Below are 21,554 nucleotides of genomic sequence, written 5' to 3' on the forward strand. Positions count from 1 at the left end.
ATTTTTTGGTTGCAGCCGTCATTGTTGTTTGGCGGGTCCGGGCTGGGGATTCGAACCCGCCACCCTAGGTGCACGTGGCTGGCGCCTTAGCCGGTGGAGCCATAGGCGCCGAGCCAGATCTTTGGTTTTAATACCGTGTGCTGCTGTATCATTTACAGATGACAATCTTCTTTTTCACTTTATTTTCTTCCTTCTGCTTTTGATTATAAAGCCAACTCTCATATCATATCAAACAGTTGGCAATAATTTCTCACCAGTTTTCTATTTCTAAAGATTAACTCATTTTTTTGGTCTGTCCTTCCTGTGTCATTGAGGATATATTACGCTGGGGTCAATCTACAGAAATCCCTCTACAAAATGACCTATACTGATATAAAAGGAAATTTATGGACACCCACGACAGGGTCAGAGGTTCTCGATGCCATCAAGGTACTGGAACGGTTTCTCTGCGATTCATTAACCTGTACTCTCCCCACCGTGATAGGCTGCCATAAAAAGGCTGCAGCTGCCCCAGATTCCATGTTCTTACCCTACTCTCTGGCAAGGGTGTCCAACCTTTATGCTTCTCTGTGCCATATTGGAAGAATAAGAATTGTTTGAGGGCTATACATTAAATACACAAATACTAACAAAAGGCCCTTTCTCACCTCTTTTTTTGTTTGTTTTTTTGATGAACAACAACAAAAAGTCCATGCATAATTTTCATGATTATTTACCACCACGGACAAGCAAAAAAGTTCTTAAATAATCTGCATGTGGCCTGCAGGCCACAGATTAGACATGCCTGCTAGAAGGTCTAAATAGATTGTCCTCTGATAGCTGCTGGAGAACAGAGAAGATGCTTCTTTACCACAGAGGCGCCAGCAAATGTCTCCGTATTTCTTATATTGGACTACATAGGATCACGTGCATATTTCTAAATCAATTACTATAAAAGTCATTTATTACTAAATAAATACCACGAAGCTGATGTGGAGGGAAGTTCTCCAAAGCAAAATTTGGATGCTGTTAGTGGGACAAGAGGAAAAGGGAGGCTGAGGAGGCCACCGGTGAATGCTGGTATTTTGATTTTGTCTCTTTAGATCCACACATCTCTCCCCTAAATACCATCTTCTCCCCCCTCCAACTCTTAACCCTTCCTTACTTCATGCTTGCAACAGCATTATTCCATTTGCCTGCTGAATTATTTTCCTCATTAAGGCTTTATGCTCCCCTTAAGAATCTAACCTAACTCGTTTGGGCCACAACATCAAATCCAAACTCTCACATCCATTACAATTTTTCTTTCCTCAACCATTCCCCGCCACCTGCTCTATCATCCTTAATAAAGTTCTCATTTTGCCTCTTCCCTACTGAAAACGGCCCGTGTTCCTGTTGCATAACAGGTGATGCTCATTCACCTTATCCTACCGTTTAAAGATTTCAACAATCTGGCCTCATCTACAATGTAATTTTTTACTCTTGTCCTTCCCCTGACTATTTCTAGAAAACACCATATTCTTTCTTACCTCCACAACTTTGAAAACACTTTTTCCTTCCATCTGGAAATCTTTCTTTTCATAGATCTGGATAACTAACGTTCTATACCATGTACTTCTGCATACTTCTGCCTTTTTCTGTGAATTATAACTGTTCATAAAAGCACAAACTAGCAGCGTTTCTATAAATGAGTATTTCATTCATTAGTTTATTCACTGACCGTGGTCTCTCCTGTTCTGTATGAGCAGACGCCCACCCACCTCCCAGCCTTGTGTCACACTCTCCTTTTTTTGCCTACTTTAATGCTGGTTCCTGTTTTAGGGATTCCATACACCTCTCCTTCACCCAGAATGTTCTTTCGCCACCTCTTCACTCCAAGAACCCTACTCCTCTTTTATCTGTGTCTCCTTGAATGTTATGGCTCTAGGAAAACTTTCTGGGACTTTCCAAAGAAGGGCTGATCCTGTTGCTTATTACATGTTTTTTATGGGACCACTTACTTTTCTAATACTTATTTCACTTATAATTAATTATCGATTCAATTGTCCCTCAACTGCTATTTCCTTACACATTCCAAGTGCCTAACTTAGGGACTGGTACTAGTGAGTGTTCCCTTCTTTTTCTCCACTCTGGTGCTTTTTTTCACCAGTCTTCACTGGTTAACAAGCACTGCATAAAGCAACGTTGGTTTTAGTTTTGGATAAAGCATTGTACCCAGATCATTTCATTACATTTAGAAGTCTCCCTAGAAATAGACACTAACTGCCAACTCTAGAGCTCGGAAGTCACTTTTCTCCCAGCCCTTCTGCTGTCTTCTCCACCTAGCCTTGATCCTCTCACTTGCCTAACTAGTGAGTCATTCCTGTCACATAACATTGAAGGAGAAACTCCCATTTGCTACTTTGAGTCCTGTTCTATGTCTTCTTCTTAAGGACAACACTCAAGATAAAAGATTATAAGTATTACATGAATCTGTCTTCATCATGCCTGGAATTTTCCAATAGTATTCCAAAATATTTTGTTAAATATCAAAAAATCCAATGAGCTATTCAAATAGACTCCAGAATTCTCTTAGATTTGTCATTATTTCCAAATACTTCAGAATCTATTTAGTCAAAATCTTATGCTATTTGAACTGAAATAGAGAATTTCAAAATCAGTATTAGAGAAACTCCTGTTAGGTATATTCTTATTGATCTGTGAATCAGATCAATAAGCAAATACTGCTCTCCTAACCTCAAAAAAGGCTGGAAGCAAATACTGCTCTCCTAACCTCAGAAAAGGGGGGCAGCACCCATAGCTTTAGTGGGTAGGGAGCCAGCCACATACACCCAGGCTGGCAGATTCAAACCCAGCCTCTGACAGCTAAACAACAATGACAACTGCAACAAAAAAATAGCCAGGTGTTGTGGTGGGCACCTGTAGTCCCAGCTACTTGGGAGGCTGAGGCAAGAGAATCGCTTAAGCCCAAGAGTTTGAAGTTGTTGTGACCTATGATGCCACGGCATTCTACCAAAGGTGACACAGTGAGACTCTGTCTCCAAAAAAAGAAAAGAAAAGAAAAGAAAATGGGGAAATGGTCGCTAACTATATCAATGGCCCACTTTTCTTTAGAACAATAAAACTGTCCTAAATTTTGGCAGTCCAGTATGGTAGCACTAGCCATGTGTAGCCACTGACCACTTGAAATGTGACTACTGGGACTGAGAAACTGAATTTTTAATTTTATTTAATTTTAATTAGTTAAGTTACATAGCCACAGGTGGCTAGTGATGATACTATATTTCACAGCACAGCTTTCTATGCTTACAGTGATGCATGAAGGGCTTCTGGATTTGTAACAGAGGAGTCAAGAAGTGCTGGTTAATTCTAGTCCTGCCAGCTGGGTGAGGCCGTTCATGCCTGTAATCCCAGCATATGGGGAGGCTGAGGTGGAAGGATCACTTGAGGCCAGGAATTCAAATCCAGCCTGAACAAGAGCTAGAACCTCCCCCAACTCTGCCCCTGTCTCCATCAAAAAATAGCAAATTACCTGGCAGGGGAGATACCATGATCACGAAAGTGGTTTTCCCAGGGCGAGGCTTATCAACTGCATAATTTGTGGTAGTGGGGTACTGCATTCACGATTTTGCCTGAAGAAAGAATGAAAAAATTTTTTAAAGTAGAAAATATAAGCCAGTAGAAAAAATTAGCCATGTGTGGAGGTGCATACTTGCAGTCCCAGCTACTCAGGAGACTAAGGCAGGAGGATCTCTGGAGCTCAGGAGTTTGAGGTTGCTGTGAGCTACGATCATGCCCATTGTTCATTACCCAGGGCAACAGAGTGAGACATTGTCTAATTAATTCATTCATTAATTCTGGTTCTCTTTTGCCTTCTCATTTAGGTGGTGAGAGGGTAATTCAAAATCAGACACTTGTTTCTACAATGATGACCTGACTGTGTGGGACATTCCATGCTGTCAAAACTATGCATTGCCTCATCGGAAACACTGAAAGGCAGACTGCCACAAGAGTAATTAGCTAAGCATGTCTAAACAGATACACTGAGTCTCTCCTCAGACGCAGATGTAGGAATGTTTAAAGGATTCCGAGTCATACCAATAATCTGAACACGTACTGTGGCTGAGTGTTTGTGGAAATATTGCACATCCCACCCAACTCATCACCTGTTAAGTCACATCTTTGTTTAATTTTCAAAAATGAAATGATCCATAGTCATTTCATTCATGGGAATTGGTGCCAGCTCATTTCTGGGAGTTCCATCTCCAGCTTCTGGAATTAAGACATGAACATCTTATTATAAACAGGCTATCTGTAGGAGCTTCCAATCTTGTCTCCCCTTGGAAAAGTACCAGAAATGTCATATTTGGTCTAATAAATTAGTTTCTGGAAGAATATTTGTTGACGTCATTTTTTATATTCCCCATGGGTTTGATATAGAAAAATAGCCTGGTCATGTTCAAAGCAAGAGATTAGCGCTGGTAGTATCTTTTGGCCTGTCGGAGTCTTCAACCCTCTGTAGTCAAGATTTGGAAGTGGTTCTATGCTAGCACAAGAGAGAGGCCTTTGTGAAAGGCCGATTTGGAGGGATGTTGGCCAGAGAGGCTGGAAATTGATCTCCTTATAACATTGATTTCATCATGTCCATGTTTAAGCTGTAGTGGCTGTTTGCTATTTTCAGAGACAAGGCCAGTGTCTCAGCCTGTATTCAAAGCTCTCCCTAATCAAGTGAGCCAGACTTTCTAGGTGAACTACACTGTGCAGGCCCTTCTTCCTCACATTTAAAATTTTATCCATGTGAATTTTAATCAACATTAACATCAAAGGCAGCCTTGAAGGCAAAGAGAAAGATTTCATAAAGAAGTAACATGCAGCATGAGCATTCTAAAAAAAGAAGAGAGGTTTTCTGTCTGGAGACCATACTGCTGTGATTGCATATTTAGGAGTACAAAGGCATTTTTCATTTAGGCTATAGCTGTTTTCCATACTCCAATTCTAGAAACTCACTATGCACTTATTGAGCACCTACTATATGCAAAGAACTAAGCTAAGCAGTACAGAAGGTACATCATTTTAAGCCTACTTGATTTTTTTAAGTCATGCATTTTTAAAAATAAATTTTTATTTAAAAAATTTTGAATGATCCTCTAATACAATGATCCTGTATATATCCATCATCCAGCTTTAATAATTAGCAAGCATTTGTCAAGCTTGCACCATTTACCCTTTTCTGTTGTAGTTACTATTGCTAAATCTTTTAATGCATCTCAGATTTTGTGCCATTTCCCACACATTTGTACTTATCTCTAAAAAAATTAGCATTTTCTTCCATAATTACAGTGCCATAATCACTTTCAATAAAAGAATAATTTCTGTGGTATCCTCCCATAAGCAGTCTATATTCATATTTTCCTAATTATTAAAAAATGTCATTTTTAACTTTTAGAATATTATAGGGGTACAAATATTTTGGTTACATAAACTGCTTTTGTACCATTTGAGTCAAAGTTATAAGTGTATCCATCACCCAGACTATGTGAATTATACCTGAGAGGTATGAATTTGCCCAGCTCCTCCTCTCCCCTGCCACCTATTTGAATTTGATGAGTGTTATTTCCACATGTGCACCTAAGTGTTAATTGAATGGTAAACTAATACTTTTTGTAACAATCTGGATGGAACTAGAGACCATTCTTCTAAGTATCACAAGAATGGAAAAACAAACACCACATGTATTCACCGTTCAATTGGAAAAAAATGGAGGTGTATGGCAAAATGGTGGACCAAAAGGATCATTCAACTGAGCTCTCCTTGAACAACTGGGGGCAAAGACAGAACCCAGCCATACCTGGTGGGGGGTATCACTCTACCAGACTTTCTGCTATACTACAACAGCATGGTATTGGCACAAAAACAGAGACATCAACATTTGGAACCAAATAGAAAACTATGAGATGAAACTAACATCTGCCTGATCTTTCATAAACCAAACAAGAACATACACTGGGGAAAAGAATCCCCATTCAATAAATGGTGTTGGGAGACTGGATAACTACATGGAAAAGACTGAGACTGGACCCACACCTTTCACCACTTAGCAAAAGTTGACTCAAGATGGATAACAGATTGAAATCTAAAGCATAAAACAATAAAAATCCTCAAAGAAAGTGTGGGGAGAACACTTGAAGATATCGGCCTGGGGAAAGATTTTATGAAGAAGACTTCTGTGGCAATTGTGACAACAAAAATAAATAAATGGGACTTAATTAAACTGAAAAGCTTCTGTAAGGAAACAACAACTAAAGCAAACAGCCTTCAGAATGGGAAAAGATATTTGCATTTTATGAATCAGACAAAGCTTGATAACCAAGATCTATAGAGAACTCAAATAAATTAACAAAAAAAGACCAAACAATCCCATATATCACTGGGCAAGAAACATGAATGGAACCTTCTCTAAAGAAGATGAATGGCTAACAAACATATGAAAAAATTCTCATCATCCCTAATCAGAGAAATGCAAATCAAAACTACCCTGAAATATCATGTAACCCCAGTGAGAATGGCCCACCTCACAAAGTCTCAAAGCTGCAGATGCTGGCATGGATGTGGAAGGAAGTTTGCACTTTTACAGTGCTGGTGGGACCACAAACTAATACAATCTTTTGGAAAGGAAGTGTGGAGAATCCTCAAAGAACTCAAATTAGATCTCCCATTTGATCCTGCAATCCCATTACTTGGCATCTACCTTGAAGAAAAAAAAATCATTTTAGTATAAGGACATTTGCACTAGACTGTTTATGGCAACTCAATTTACAATTTTCAGAATGTGGAAACAGCCTAAATACCTACCAACCCAGGAATGGATTAATAAGCTATGGTATGTGTATTCCATGAAATACAATTCAGCCACTAAAAAAGATGGAGACTTTACATCTTTCGTATTAACCTGGATGGAAGTAGAACACATTCTTCTTAGTAAAGCATCACAAGAATGGAGAAACAGGAATCCAATGTACTCTATTCTAATATGAAGGCTGTAGGTGAGCTAATTAGGGGAGTAATGGAATGAGCAAGTTGGGAGAGGGGATGGAGGGTCACAAGGTATGGCACACCTCTTGGGGACAGGACACCATTATAAGAGAGACTTTAAAAAATGCAATCAGTGTAACCTAATTCTTTGTACCTTCAATGAATCCCAAACAATAAAAATAAAAAATAAATTAAGGAGGGGGGGAGGATGGGTGGTGGGAAGGTGATTGATGGGATCACGCCTATGGTTCATCTTATAAGGGTACATGTGAATCTTTCTAAATGTAGAATATAAATGTCTTAACACAATAACTAAGAAAATGACATGAAGGCTATGTTAACCAGTTTGATGAAAATATTTCAAATTGTATATAAAAACAATGCCCTGTACCCCATGATAGTATTAATGTACCCAGCTATGATTTAATTTAAAAAATTTGAAAAAAATGCCTTTTAAAAAATTGATTTGTCCAAATCAGAAACCAGATAAGGCCCAAACATTAAACTAAGCCAAACCAAACCAATTTTCTATTATATATAATATCCATATTATATAACATATTTTATATAAAATATTTTATTATATTTGTATAAGGGAATATATATGTATTTGAGTTGTTGAAGAAATCAGGTCAGTTGTTCTGCAGACTTTATACTTTACACCAAATTCCAAATGTTTCTATTTACTTCTTTTTGGTGTTACTTATCTTGATCCTTTATTCTTCTGTTTTTAATAACTTAAGAGTTTGTGTGCAACTTTTTTGGCATGCATACAGTGCTTCCTAAGTGCTGCTCTGTGCTTCAGATTATATCACATCAAGAAGCACACGATGTTGATCATATTGCTCTGTAAGCAGCCTCTTTCTCTTCCAAAAAGCTAAAAATGACCTTGGAGAAAAAATTTAACCCTGCAGAGCCTCAGTTTCCTCATATAGACGCGAATATACTAACACAAACTTGCAAAGCTTGGTGAAAAAATTAAGTGATGTAATCTTTCTAAAGAGCATGATATGCTGCCCAGCACATCAAAAACTTTAAAAGATGTTAACTATTATGATGAATAAGCCGTATTCAGTACTTAGAATAGTATACTGATCTAGGAGACTCTTAATATTAGCTATTATTGTCTTTATGAATTATTTTGGCTGAACAGGCCAGGTCAACTTCATTGGGTACACAGTATTTAAAGGATAAAGTGAAAAGGGTATAAACTCCAACACATTGACGGAGAAACTTCTCTGATAAGTTTCTTTCTAGGACTATAGGATAAGCTTCAAGATGGCAGGAACTGATTAATTCCTGTACTAATAGTGTGTAGCCCAGTGCACGTCTCAATAATGCATGAGTAAAAAGCTCTGCACAAAACTAAGTTTAGCTGGACTGGCCTATCATTGCATAGTCCCCGGCCCTCACCTCTCTGATACCCACATAACAACTCCTAATTGCTGGCTCTGACATGTGCCCACCATCTTTACTGCTCAGAAGACTTAGGTTCTTTGGCTTCGGCCAGTGGAAGCTGGACCAGTCCTTCCATGCCTCTCTCTCACCCGCCTCCTCTAGGAGGATCTTTACTGAGACTGTTTCACTCCATGTCACTCTTTTGCTCCTCTCAACATCTAGGCCATTTACTATTTGCCCACACAACCTGATGCTTATAATTTATAAATACATAGGTTGTCTTGATTTTTCATCTTTTCCTACACTGCTGTCTGATTTTCTTCAGTAAATTATAAACACTTTGATTGCTGATATGGTATTTTTTTCCATTCCAAGTTCTGTTCTTCTCTTTCCCCAGCCCTCGTTCCCCAACCCAAACATCCGACCCAGGAGTAGAAACTTAGTAGAACTTTATATACATACCATGTACCTATTAATTTAGCATCTCCTGATTGCACTTATTCAGTGTACTTCGAAACTCAAAGACCTAAGAGGTCTGACAATTAAGTTCAGGAACTCACTCTAGAAAAAATGCTACATATCTCACTATGATTACAGATGGCCAAGGGAGTATGTTGAAGGTGACCAGATGGCCAAGGGCATACATGGAAGATGACTAGAGTGATATTCAGCAGTGAGGTATGTGGCTTGTTACCACTGCATGATGATTGTCCACTTCTGTGCCTGTCTCCCATCACCCTCAGCAAGTTCTGGAAATGGAGATTATGCATTTTCACCTCTGTTGCCCTTAGAACCACAGCAGGGCTTGGTGCATGACAGATGTTCAATCAATGAACGATGAATTTAAGAAATGGTAGGTTAAGCAACTTGGAAAAAACTCACTTTTGTCTAAAAAATAATTTTGACTGACTGGACTGGTTTAGTCGACAAATTGAAATGTTTGAACCAAATACGTATGTGGGCCAGTCCTTATGAACATATTCAAAACATATTTTTAGGAGACAGATAAAATTAGACCTAAAATTGAAATGGAAAAAAAATGCAAGAGAGCCATTGACTACTAATGGCTTTATTGTTCTGCTCAGGAACATTATGGACCTTTCAAGGTTTTAAACCTAAAGAAAAACTCTAACAGTAGGATTTCGGGCAGGAGAGAGAGCTATTTTGAGGCCTCTTGGTACTGCTTAGTTCTGCACAGGGCAATTCACTGCTTCAAGTCCTAGGACGCACAGAAGGAAAATAGTCCGTGCTCATGTTGCAGGTATGTTTCTTTCACTATTTGGGATGAAACTCACCAACCAGGTTGAGACACATCTAGGCTGTGTTCCCTACACTTTCCTCTGACTCCTGAGCCCAAATAAAAATCAAACTCCCCCATGCTGGCATTCAAAGGAAGAGCTGACATTTCAGTGTCTTAAACATCGACATTTTCTGGTTCAATGGCCTAGCCAAAAATAAGAAGCAAGTATTACCCAATTATCTTTGTCTTTTGAGCCAAAAAGATGTCCTTCCTCGTATTTAACTCCACCTAACTATTGCCCATCTTGAAAAATATAAATTGCTCTCTTCAAAAGCCGGAAAAATTGGCACTGATGATTTATCATAATTTAGTTAAAAGTTAATCCTTCCCTGCCGCGAGCCACAGCTGATTATTTAGAGACTTATTGCCATTCATTGTTCGTCGAGTTTTACCTTTCCACTGATGTAGCATGATGTGTTACTGGGAAAAATATTATGATTTTAATTGCATTTTGGCATCTTAAAAGAATGTTTCGCGCTGCTTAACATCTGCAGTCAACAGATGTTTAAACACCACTCCCTCCATGACTAAAATTTGGCAAAATGTGTAATCGTTGGAACAGCTTAAAATTCTAAATATACTTCTAGGAACATGATACAAGCAGATGAAGCACTACTTGTATGTGTTTTATATTAAATATTAAAATATTATATATACCGTCTGTCTCAGAGACAACAGGTTTCAGAGAGAAGCCAACAACAACAACAGCCAAGAGATGTTTCAATCCCACCATACAAAAAACGTTCTCTCAGTGGGGTTGTCTCTTATGGTCACTGTCAAGTGCAGTGGGGACCCTTTTTAAGTGTACTTTACTGGGGTTAACTCCAGAAACTAGCTGAAGCAACTCTGTGGGGCCGACAAGTTCATCCTTTCAGCTTCTCCTTTAGGTGTTTTTCTTTCCTCTAACCAGGTCCCCAGAGCTTCCACACAGATAGATTCTGATATTTGTACTTTCTACTTGATTTGGAATTAATTGGTCAACATTCAGTTAATTGAGACAAAGGCCCACTCACTTCCATGTGTATGTTTTGGGAGGCAGGGCAGCAGAGAAGGAAAAGGATGGCCCAATTAATTTTTGACCAACCGTCTATCACGTTTCACATAGCTTAAAGAAATCCAGAGATAATCAAGCATTTCACTTCAATCACAACTGCCAACAACCTACCCCACTGACCCTTCTGACAGTTGATAACTCAGAGCTTTGCAGAGAGCTGCTTCCTGTGTCCTTATTGAACTAAATTCAACGGAAACCCCATTTTTACACCAGTATCCAGGAGGTGATGGCAGACAGTATGAGAAGCCCTCACATGACTAAAATTGTGTGTGTGTGGTGGGGGGAAATCAGAACTATGATTACATGAAAATTGTCACATGTAAGAAGTGACATTCTCCCCTCTGATTTTTCAATCCTACTGCATGTAATAAATTACATGTATCCTATTCCACAAACTCCGATGTAGCCTATTCCATAAAACTCAGCACGTTTTATGTAAAATTAAACTAATTCTGAGCCTACAGCCACTCTCTTCATCTTCTATCTCTGAATGTTGAATTTCTCAGCCACAGAAACTGTAAAGTATTTGAGATTCTGGTTAAAATGTAAAAACTTTCAATAGGTAACGTGTCCACTGGAGCTTATGATATACTTCTGTTGCCCTGCCCTCCAGTTGTGTAAAATCCTATAAGCTGATAAGATTCAAATACATTCAAATACATAAAATAATAGAATAATAGAGGGGTGGTGATGGTTAATTTTATGTGTCAGTTCGAGTAGGCTATGATGCCCGGTTGTTTGGTTAAGCATCAGTGTAGATGTTACTGTAAAGGTATTTTTAAGATGTGATTAATATTTAAATCAGTAGTCTTTGAGTAAAGCAGATGGCCCTCCATATTATAGGTGAGCCTCATTCAGTCATTTGAATGCAAAGACTAAGGTTTCCTAAAGGGGAGGGAATCTGGTTTTAAAACTGCAACATAGAAACCCTATATCAGTTTCCTGTTTGGCTTGCCTTGTGGGTTCTAGACTTGATACTGACTGCAACATCAACTCTTGTATGCACTTCATACAGATTTGGACTTGTTTGCTCCCATGATTTAATGAACCAATTTCCTCAAATCTTCCCCCATCTCATTCTCGATAGATAGATAGATAGACAGACAGATAGATAGATAGATGACAGACAGTTAGGGAGGGAGATAGAGTTCTGTTTTTCTCTGGAGAGCCCTGACTTATATACATATGTATATGTGACATCTGGATTCAGAGAAGGTGAATGGCCCAGAGGAAGTGAGATCCTGCTGAGATAAACAGGATTAGGCTCTGAGAAGTACCACAGAGGTGATCAGTCGAAGACTGAGAGATGGGGTCTGTGCCCTTCAGGGGCCAATGGAGAATCCCAGCCTGACAGTTGAGAGGTCACGTGTTGGAGAGCAGTGGACACTGAGCCATGATGGACCCGTGGGACCCAAGAACTGAAATGTAGAAAAGAGCTTCTTCCTTTTTCTTCCATGCAGGTGATTTAGAGAAAATGATTACATTTTTCAGAATTGCACCATCTTCTCTCCAGCCTTATGATAGTGGAGTCCACTTCGGGCTGTCTGCAGCTGTCCCCTGCCCTCTGCATGTTCCATCCTTCCTATCCACCCCAGAAGCATTTTCTCTTCTTGGGAGGAATGCCCAACAAAGAAATTAAAACAAAAACAAAAACAAAAACAAAAGAACCCCAAATAACAAAAAACACCTCATCAAGAACCTGGAGGATGAATGTCTGTGAAGTTTCAACATGGACAGGAATAGAAAGAGGTTTCCTTTGGGAGAGAATAGAGAATTTCAGAGAGCTCAAGAGAATCAGAAACTCAGGACCCAGGAAGGCGAGCATTCCTATTTATGCAAGCATCACCACCCACGTGAGCGAGTCGATCTCTCAAGTGATATTTAACTGAATAAACAGTAGCCATGTCTCAGGGCCCGAAATGGTGCTTTTGCTTTTAACTTTGTCCCTCTTGAGAGATTGCCACCAGGCTGAGATGGTGGGATGATTTAATAATCAAAATGACACTAAAAGCCCTGACTTAACCCTTATACGAGGTATCGGAGTAACAAAAACATTTGCACACTCTCAATGTTTTGAAATTTAAAAAAGTACAATTTTATTAGAAAAATACTTAGGGGAGAGGGAGTGGCAAAAAGGGGGCGGCGGGAATCAGAACTATCAATAAGCTTACATGAAAATTGCTGATTGTAAGAAGTGACATTCTCCCCTCGGATTTTCCAGTCCCACTGCATGTAGTAAATTACATGTATCCTACTCCACAAACTCAGATGTGCAAAAAATAGCATGTTTTATGTAAAATTAAATCTAATTCTGAGCCTACAGCCACTCTCTCCATCCTACCGGGTGATTTGAAATTCATCCTCAGCCATTATTGTCACCCTCAGGAATGGGGCACGGGTCCCAGGTTTGTTTTTGTTTTGTTTTGTTTCCAGTGTAGCTCCAAACCCCAGTGAGAACTCTTCTTTCACTGGACTTAGTCTACACCATTAACAGCTGAGGCGTCCCTGGTCTCATAGCACACAATCTCTTCCAGTTCTGGCTCCTCTGCTGCCTCCTTTAAAGCTAAGATCATCTCTAGTGAGGCTTTGGTGTCTCCCGCTCCCCAGCCCTGTATCTCAAATGTCTTCCTCCTCTTCAGAGTGCTCTAGGACTCACCAGACTTCTACCCCATTTCCATTTCAAATGCCTTCTCTTCTCTCTCAGCTCCTCCCAGACACCAAGTGTAATCTCCTCAATGGGGTTAGGTTTTATAAAATTCAGGACCAGGATCGGAAGTATCTTGCAGACAACTTTGGCTTCTGGCCCTATGACAAATATTTCCCTTGCGGCAAGAGGCCATAAAAAGGCCTGACCATCTGCTTACGATGGAGGAAGGGAAGAAACACAGGGAGCACAAATGCAAGTTAATATTCCCAAAATTATACCACCACAAACCGTTGACAATTTGGTGATTATCTTTCCAGAATATTCTTGTGTTTACAAAGCAAAACCTGTGCCTACATATACACTTAAAAAAAAAAAGAGAAAGAAAAAGAGCATCAAAAAGAGTGTACATGCAATTGCACCTTGCATTTTTTCACTTAGTGTAATGCAGAAATCTTTCTAGACTGTCCTTATTTTATTCATTGACATTGAGTATTGCTCCACTAATGAATAACCCAGGTGGTTTCTATGGTTTGGTTCTTTTGTATGATGTGGTATTGGACACACACACATACACACATATGAGTCTTCGTGTGACTTTTTTAATCACCATTTCCTAGAAGTGAACTGACTAGGTTGATGTTTGATCAAGTGGCTAATGAAAGTTAAAGCTCAGGTTTATTTGCAAATTATCACATAGTTCTCCATTTTTCAGCATTGTGGGCCTTGGACAGCTCTGGTACAGGCTGGTCTTTGAGAAAGGCAGAGCCAGAAAACAAATTTCTTAAGAAATTTCTCATTTCTCCACGAGCTTGATAAAGGTGGCAGGGATGTGGCAAAGAGTATTCCAAGCATCTCCTTAGCTGGCCTCGGTGAGTAGAACTCTTACTATTGAAGTTTAAGCAATAAAATCCTGGGCTTCACGACTACTCATAATAGCTAAGAGACCTTATCCCACTCAAGGTGTCCAGAGGCCCATTTGTCACATAAGATGGGACACACCATCCCCTGGGGACTCTCTGTGGTGACACGTGTTTCATGCATATATTATGTGTTCTCTGAATCCATGGACATAGACTTCCCCAGGCTGGTACCTGGTATCCATCTATGGACCCTGCCATGCCTCTTTAGTCTCTGACTTTATATTTTAGCAATATTAAATTTTTGTGTTAAGCTTATGTTCCCCCCAAAGCAGACCCTAGGAGTAGGAGTCAAGAACTTTAAAAAGTTTACTTTGGAAAGTGCAAGAATGAACAGTAAGGAATAGGGAAGGGATGTAGGAAAGAGAGGTGGCTGATCTGAGGTGTGCCATCGAGCCAGCTGTCAAAAGCTTACTTCCAAAAAGCAAGGCTGAGAAAGTGTAAACCCAGGCTCCAGAGTTACCGGACTTGAAGAGCAAGGAAGCTGGGGTGTTCACCAAATCCTATCAGCACACCTTAAGGTGCTAATGTGCTAATGCCCTTAGTACAGCACATGTAGGCTGCCATGCCAAGGCAGAGCTGCCTCACGTGACTAAGAGAAAAGTCTTCAGGTCAAAAGTGCAAGAGGAGTTCTCTGGGACACGGCTAAGAGCATGGTCACAGCACCCACGATGTCTGCCAGGGAACTCTCAGAGTTCCCATTTGCATCCAGATTGTTTTACTCTTTTGTGTCTTTACTCATGTTTCCCTCTTTCTTTTTCTGATTAGTTTGTAATCCTCAGACTTCCAGGGTTGGTGCCCCGCCTCTTCCACTTACTAGCTGTGCAACTTTGGGCATGTTACTCGAGCTCTCTGTGCCTTAGTTTCCTCATTTGTGAATAGACATAGTGATAAGTCTTGTTTCATTAAATGGTTGTGGGGATTACGTGGTGATGATGGAAAGTTCTTACAGCAGTGCCTACCACTTAATAAGTTTTCAATAAATGTCAGTTATCATATTTACTGTCCTCCAATAGCCACTTCAAGTGATAGTTCCCTGATGTAAGCAGCCCTGAGGCCCCAGTCTGGATTACAGGCTCAAGCTCCTTCTTAACACATTATGATGATATTTTCCACATACAAGTTTGTCTTCTTCTATGGATAGGAGTTCTCCAGAAAGGCATCACTGCGGCTTACTCAGTTCTGCATTCTCTGCCCTTAGTGCAGGGCCTAGGCTGCTATTCTGTTCACAGGTAATGCTCAGAGATTTAGATTTCACTCACTCATAGATAAACCCTTTGCTTAAGACTTGCTCTGAGTAAAATGTACATTTCACCAAACAGTAAACACTTTCTTTATTCTTACATACACACCGTCACCACTGCCCCTCTTGAAATATAAACACACACCCCCCTCTTTTTAACATTTTTAACATCAAGTTGAGTCAATCTTGACACTGAAATATTTTTTCCACTTCATATTCCTTTCTTCTACAAAGTGAGCTGCTATTTAAGAAACTGTGGACCTACCATTAAAATTGACAATGTATGGTTTAGCCTTCAAAGTGAAGGATAACTTAGAAACAGTTCTTGGTTCTGCTTCAAGAAAAAAGCAGGTTCCTGGAGGATCCACTTCCCCCTCCAGTGTATCTTATCCTCCTTGCGTTCTCTCAACACAATTCCTGGAGGTGATTCTGCTGCATCTCATGGGGTATCAGTCTCATCCTGATCGAGGTTGGGCAGGGCGGGCTGCTGGAGTCCCAAGAATAGAAAGTGGGAGAAGAGCTCTGTGGAATGGAAGCTGTGTGAAGGTCAAGGTCGAGATGCCAAACCAGAAGTGAGGCTGAGGGAGCAGACAGAAATGGGCACCAGGGGACAAAGTTCCATAATGGAGTGAGAGTAGAAAGGAAGTTGAAGTAAGGTCCCCGTGCACAGGTGCAGTCCCAGCCAGGAAGTTATCCTGCATTAGATGACAGCTGCATGGTGAACTGGCCTGAATTGAATTGACTCCAAAAGCAAGATCAAGGACAGAGGGGTCACTGATAGTGGAGGGCTGGCTGGTACCCAGTTAGTTAAGCTGTGGGAAGTGATGCAGGAGAAGGCATTGTCAATGAACCACACGTTGGGAGGGTGTGGTCAGGTATTAAACATGGACTCATTCAATTTTGCTAGAACATAAACATAATCCTGGTTAGAGCACTAGCTTCCCAGTATTACTAAACCCAGACAAAAAATTTTGTCAAAAAGAACTAAGAGCCAGATGTGGTGGCTCACCCCTGTGAATCCCAGCACTGTGGGAGGCTGAGGAGGGAGAATTGCTTGAGCTCAGGAGTTGGAGACTTGTCTGAGCAAGAGTGAGACCCCAACTCATAAAAAAAAAAAAATGAAAAACCCAGCCGGGCACTGCGGCAAGTGCCTGTGATTCCAGTGGCTTCTGGAGGCGGAGTCCATGGGATGCCCACAGTCCGAGTCTGAGGTTGCAGTGAGCTACAACGCAATTGCTCTCTGCTCAGGGAATAGGGTGGGACTCTGTCTAAATAATAATAAAAATAAATAAAGAATTAAGAGCAAATCCAGATTTGAATCCAAACTCCTTGACATACTAGCTATATTTGGGGGCTGGCAATTTCGACAAGTATCTTCCCTGCACTTAAGTTTTTATCATCATGAAATACAGATCATACCCCTGGGTGGTTGTGAGGAATCATTGAGACAGTAAGATGAAGATGGCAATGATATATTGAATACTTAATATGAACCTGGCATAGCATCAAAGGTTTTCACATACTTCTATTTTCTGTAATCAACCTGCAAGAGAGGCACTGTAGGTTCTTATTTTTGCAGATGCAAATCCAGTCTCAGTGTGATTAAGTGACTTGTACCATGTCTCATTGCTAAAAATACAGATACATCACTATATGAAACATCGTGCCTGGAATACAGTAGATGTTTAACACATGTGAGTTCTCTCCTTTCACTCTGCCGGCAATGCTAACCATAGATGATTTTAATATTGTCTGATTATTGAAGATACAACCTTGAAAGAGGGCACCCTCTCTGCTGGACTACAATTTCTTAAACTATTTTCATGTTCTTTGTGAATTTGATAGTCTTTTAATCCACTGAGGCCACGATCTTATTGTAACATGTTCTCTGCCACCAGTCTTTCTTGAGGGACTTCCCTCTGCATTTGTCTGTGGCTATCTCTGTCAGTGACATTTACTTCCCAAGATACTTTATTTCTCATTTGAGCTTGAGCAGTCTGAGAGACAATGTCACAATCAATTAATCCATCAACAAGCTGTGTAAATACAATCCCTTGCCTTTGCATAAAGAATCTTTCTACTGCTCAATCTCATGGGATTGGTGGGACCACCCAGAAGAGAACTGGGAGCTTGGAAGGAACACATCCTAGAACATGAAATCTCATATGCATGGGGGTACTTCAGCTTCACAGCACCTGAATCCCAGGGTGGGAAGATGGGACCTGATGAAGTCTCATCCCTGTGACTGCTGGGAGCTGCAAATGGACCTGGGAACCCTTCAGAGAGCCACAGAAACAATTCCTGAGTATCTTCTCCTCTTCTCCCTTGGTATGACCTTCTGTGCTGGGGGAGGCAGTGATGCCTTGGAAGGTTTGAACTGGTTTCTGAGGACAGGTTAAGGCTGGAATCTCATGGTTATCTCCTCCCTCAAAACAAAGCCAGAGGATATAAACCATGGGCTGATTACAGCTTGTTGTGGATTTGCCTTATCATGAGTGAGTTAGTACAAAAGTTGAATTGGTTGCCACATTTTAAATGAGAGACATCACAAGAAATTCCAAATTTCTGACTTCTCGAAAAATTACATCTGATAATCCTGGGCTCAAATTTCCATGGCCGAGAGTAGACTGAAACTAAGAAACATCTTCGGATGGAACAGGTGCTTGTTCTATGTGACCCGGTTACCATTTGGTCCCATGTTCAGTTAGGTTACCTGTCTGGTCCCCTGGACATTTGAGTTTTAAAAGAAGAAATGGGAAGAAAAATAATAATGGAATTAAAAGACTTATAACACAGTTTATCACAGGAAAACTGAAAGGTACTTTATGTAAATATTTCATTTATGTATCATTATCCTAGTTTTGCAGAAAGAGAAATTGGAGACCAGAGAAGTTAATTGACATGCTCAAAGTCACATGGCTGGTAAGTGGTGAATTTCAGGTCGGGACTTTCTGGCTCCAAGTTGTGGGACTACAAAATCCCAATCTGCCACAGTGGCTTCACCTGGGACCTATTTCCCTTTGTGGATAGGATGCCCGCACATTTCTGCATGCCTAGGGCCCTTGATGCCCTGTTAGGTACTTCAGAGTTAATATTAGACCAGGAACCATTCTTGATATGAGAAAAATCCAAGTGGAGTCTTGATTTTTCTTCTGCCCTGGTTTGCATCCTGTCTGCTCTCTGAGTCTCTAATGAGAACATGTGCAGAGATATTCAAATCGATAGGAGAGACTTCTTTGTATATCACTGAGGTTACCATTTGCATTAAGGGGAAAGAGATTGGATGACTCTCAGTCCGGCAATTCAGCAGCCATCTGCACTTCACATCACTGGCCTGAATTTTCAGCCTCATTAAATTCTTGCAGGTCATCTGGTCCCAATCTCTGTGGTTGTGGAGTGCATTTTTATGTCCCATGAGTTATTGCCATTTCTAACCTGTGCTTTACTGTTCCAACCTCCCACTACCCTTAATTGCTCTTACAGTACTTCTGGTATTGTTTTAAATGACTTCCCTATCCTGATTATTTCCGAGAGCAACAGAGGTTGCTGCATGTATATGAGATACTTTGTTCTTTGGGTTTCTACAGGGCATCCAGCTTGCTCTGCCTCAGGTCCCTAGTGAGCCATCTTTGCTATGACCATAGTCTTCTGGCTGACACCACTACCAAGAGGTATTAAGCCCACATGAGTTTTGATGTAGTGGTGGGTAGATGAATGCTTCTCTCTCATGTTCTGCTGGTAACCCAATGTCTTAGAGACACTCAGTATGGTTGATTTTTATCATAATGCCCTTCAGCCTCCATATAAACGCTTACATAGCCCCATAGGATTCAGGAACTGGGCTGGTAGATACAACGCTGAACTAGGGTTTGCTTCTCCCCTTCAGTGACTAAGGCTTTATTTTTGCATCTGTCCACCTAATGCCCTGTTCCCTTAGACTGAGTTTCCTCCAACGTGGCTCTTTACTCCCCTGTATGAATCCTTGCTATCTTGCCTGCAGGGGGCATGGCTGAAAGTCAGGGATGGCTGCTCCTCAGAGTCACATTGGAAGCCCTGAAATCTTAGATAGGAGTATTTTTACATAAAAGTACTTAAATTCTTAAAGCCCAAATTATCTGAAATAGGTTTATTGCACAGCCTTGGTCCAGATAGAGTTTGGCTTATGTGTTCCTCTGAGAGGTTGAGTATGCAGCTTCAATGTCATTTTTCCTCAAGAGGCAAGTCTTGTGACTCAAGGGAGATTTGGGGGTTTGGACTCCAATGCAGTGTGAGCTACAGGGTCACAGACACTGCTGCAGTCAGTAGGACTCCTTGAGTCAGTTAAGCAACAAGGAGGAAGTGGGAAGTGGAACTCGAGGAAAGGGTCGTGGCTGGGTCTAAGGAAGGGACTGAGGCAGTGAACTTGTTCTGTTTCTGCCTTCCTCTTAGACTGGGTTCATTCTCTTTCTACCTTTGCCTCCTAGTTAATGGGGTGTAATATGACCATCTCATACTTCCAGCTTTATGTGTAATAGTTCCAGGAATACGTAAGACTTGTAATATCTTTTCTGATCCCAATTTTAAATTCCCAGGAGGAAGAATTTGATTGTTTTTGTTTAGATCAGAGTTTATGTCAGCTCTGCTCCACCCACCAAGTCTATGTCTGTGGATCAAAGACAAGTCTGTGGAGAAGTTCACTGTGAGCTGGATGGTATCTACTCTACCTGATAAGAATTTTCCTCCAAATTTCGCACATTTACTTGCACCTTTCTGGAAGAGCAGAGGAGTGATACTCAGAGAAGCAGTGAAGTCTAGCAAACAATCTTAGTAGTTTTAAAACTTTGATGAGCACTATGTATTAGACTCTCTATTGAGCCCATCACAGAAATTATCTCACCTATCACATATAAGAACATCTTCCCAGTGGTTACTATTACTGGCCTCATTTTACACAACAGCACCAGATTTAGGGAGCTGAGTGGACCAGGATCAATGTGGAAAGCAGAGCTCACACTAGATGCATGCTTCCAATCACTATGTTTAGAGTCAGACACACTTGGCTTCAAACCTTGAGCCACTAGCTACGTGATTTGGGCTAATCAGTCAGAGCTTTAGTTTCCTCATCTGTAAATGGAAATAAGAATGCCTTTCTAATTCAAAATGCTTTTCAGTCTCTTGGCCAGAGCCACCATATTCCAGTAATTCACCAAAATGATGAAGACAAAGGAAGGACGAGAGGCACCCACTACATTGTCTCTAGGCCTTTTAGAAAACATGGAGTTGTTCCTTTGGCCACATGCATGCAAATCTACAAGAAAGGTGATATTGTAGACATCAAGGGAATAGGTACTGTTCAAAAAGGCCACACAAAGGTTACCAGGGGAAAACTGGAAGAGTCTACAGTATTACCTAGCACGCTGTTGGCATTATTGTAAACAAACAAGTTAAGGGCAAGATTCTTGCCAAGAGGATTAAAGTATGTATAGAACATATTAACACTGTCAGCGCCGAGATAGCTTCCTGAAATTCGTGAAGGAAAATGATCAGAAAAAGAAGGAAGCCTAAGAGACAGGTGCCTGGGTTCAAATGAAGTGCCAGCCTGCTCCACCCAGAGAAGCATACTTTGTGAGAACCAACGGAAAGGAGTCTGAGCTGCTGGAACCTGTTCCCTATGAATTCATGGCTTAATAGGAGTAAAAAAAATAAAAGGCTACTGTAAAAGAAAATGCTTTTCAACTAGACAACTAAAGCCAATCGTTCTGTTCCTTCATGTATCTGGGATTTCCTGCCTCTTCCAAGCACACCTGTTCTTTTAACTCCTCCGGACTGTAACCCAAACCTCCACAGTCCTCTGCTTACCCTCCCCTTGCCAGGCAACACTGACCTCAGACAAAATGGTTTAAAAAGTGACAAGGAAGGAAGATTTGAAGTCAGAAGACCTGAATTTGTTTTTTTTTGTTTGTTTGTTTGAATTCATTATTTTGTATTAAATCATAACTTTGTAC

The 21,554-nt window shown here is 40.5% G+C and overlaps 2 pseudogenes; both read left to right on the top strand.

The window, feature by feature from the left end:
* The first annotated feature begins 3,503 nt into the window (after positions 1-3,503).
* On the top strand, positions 3,504-3,704 carry LOC111724703 (annotated as a pseudogene).
* A 5,957-nt stretch (positions 3,705-9,661) lies between these two features.
* Positions 9,662-21,237, top strand: LOC111723402 (annotated as a pseudogene).
* The last annotated feature ends 317 nt before the right edge of the window (positions 21,238-21,554 follow it).

Source organism: Otolemur garnettii, unplaced genomic scaffold (genome assembly GCF_000181295.1).
Source record: "Otolemur garnettii isolate 467f Iridium unplaced genomic scaffold, OtoGar3 scaffold00001, whole genome shotgun sequence".
Taxonomy (NCBI): Eukaryota; Metazoa; Chordata; class Mammalia; order Primates; family Galagidae; genus Otolemur; species Otolemur garnettii.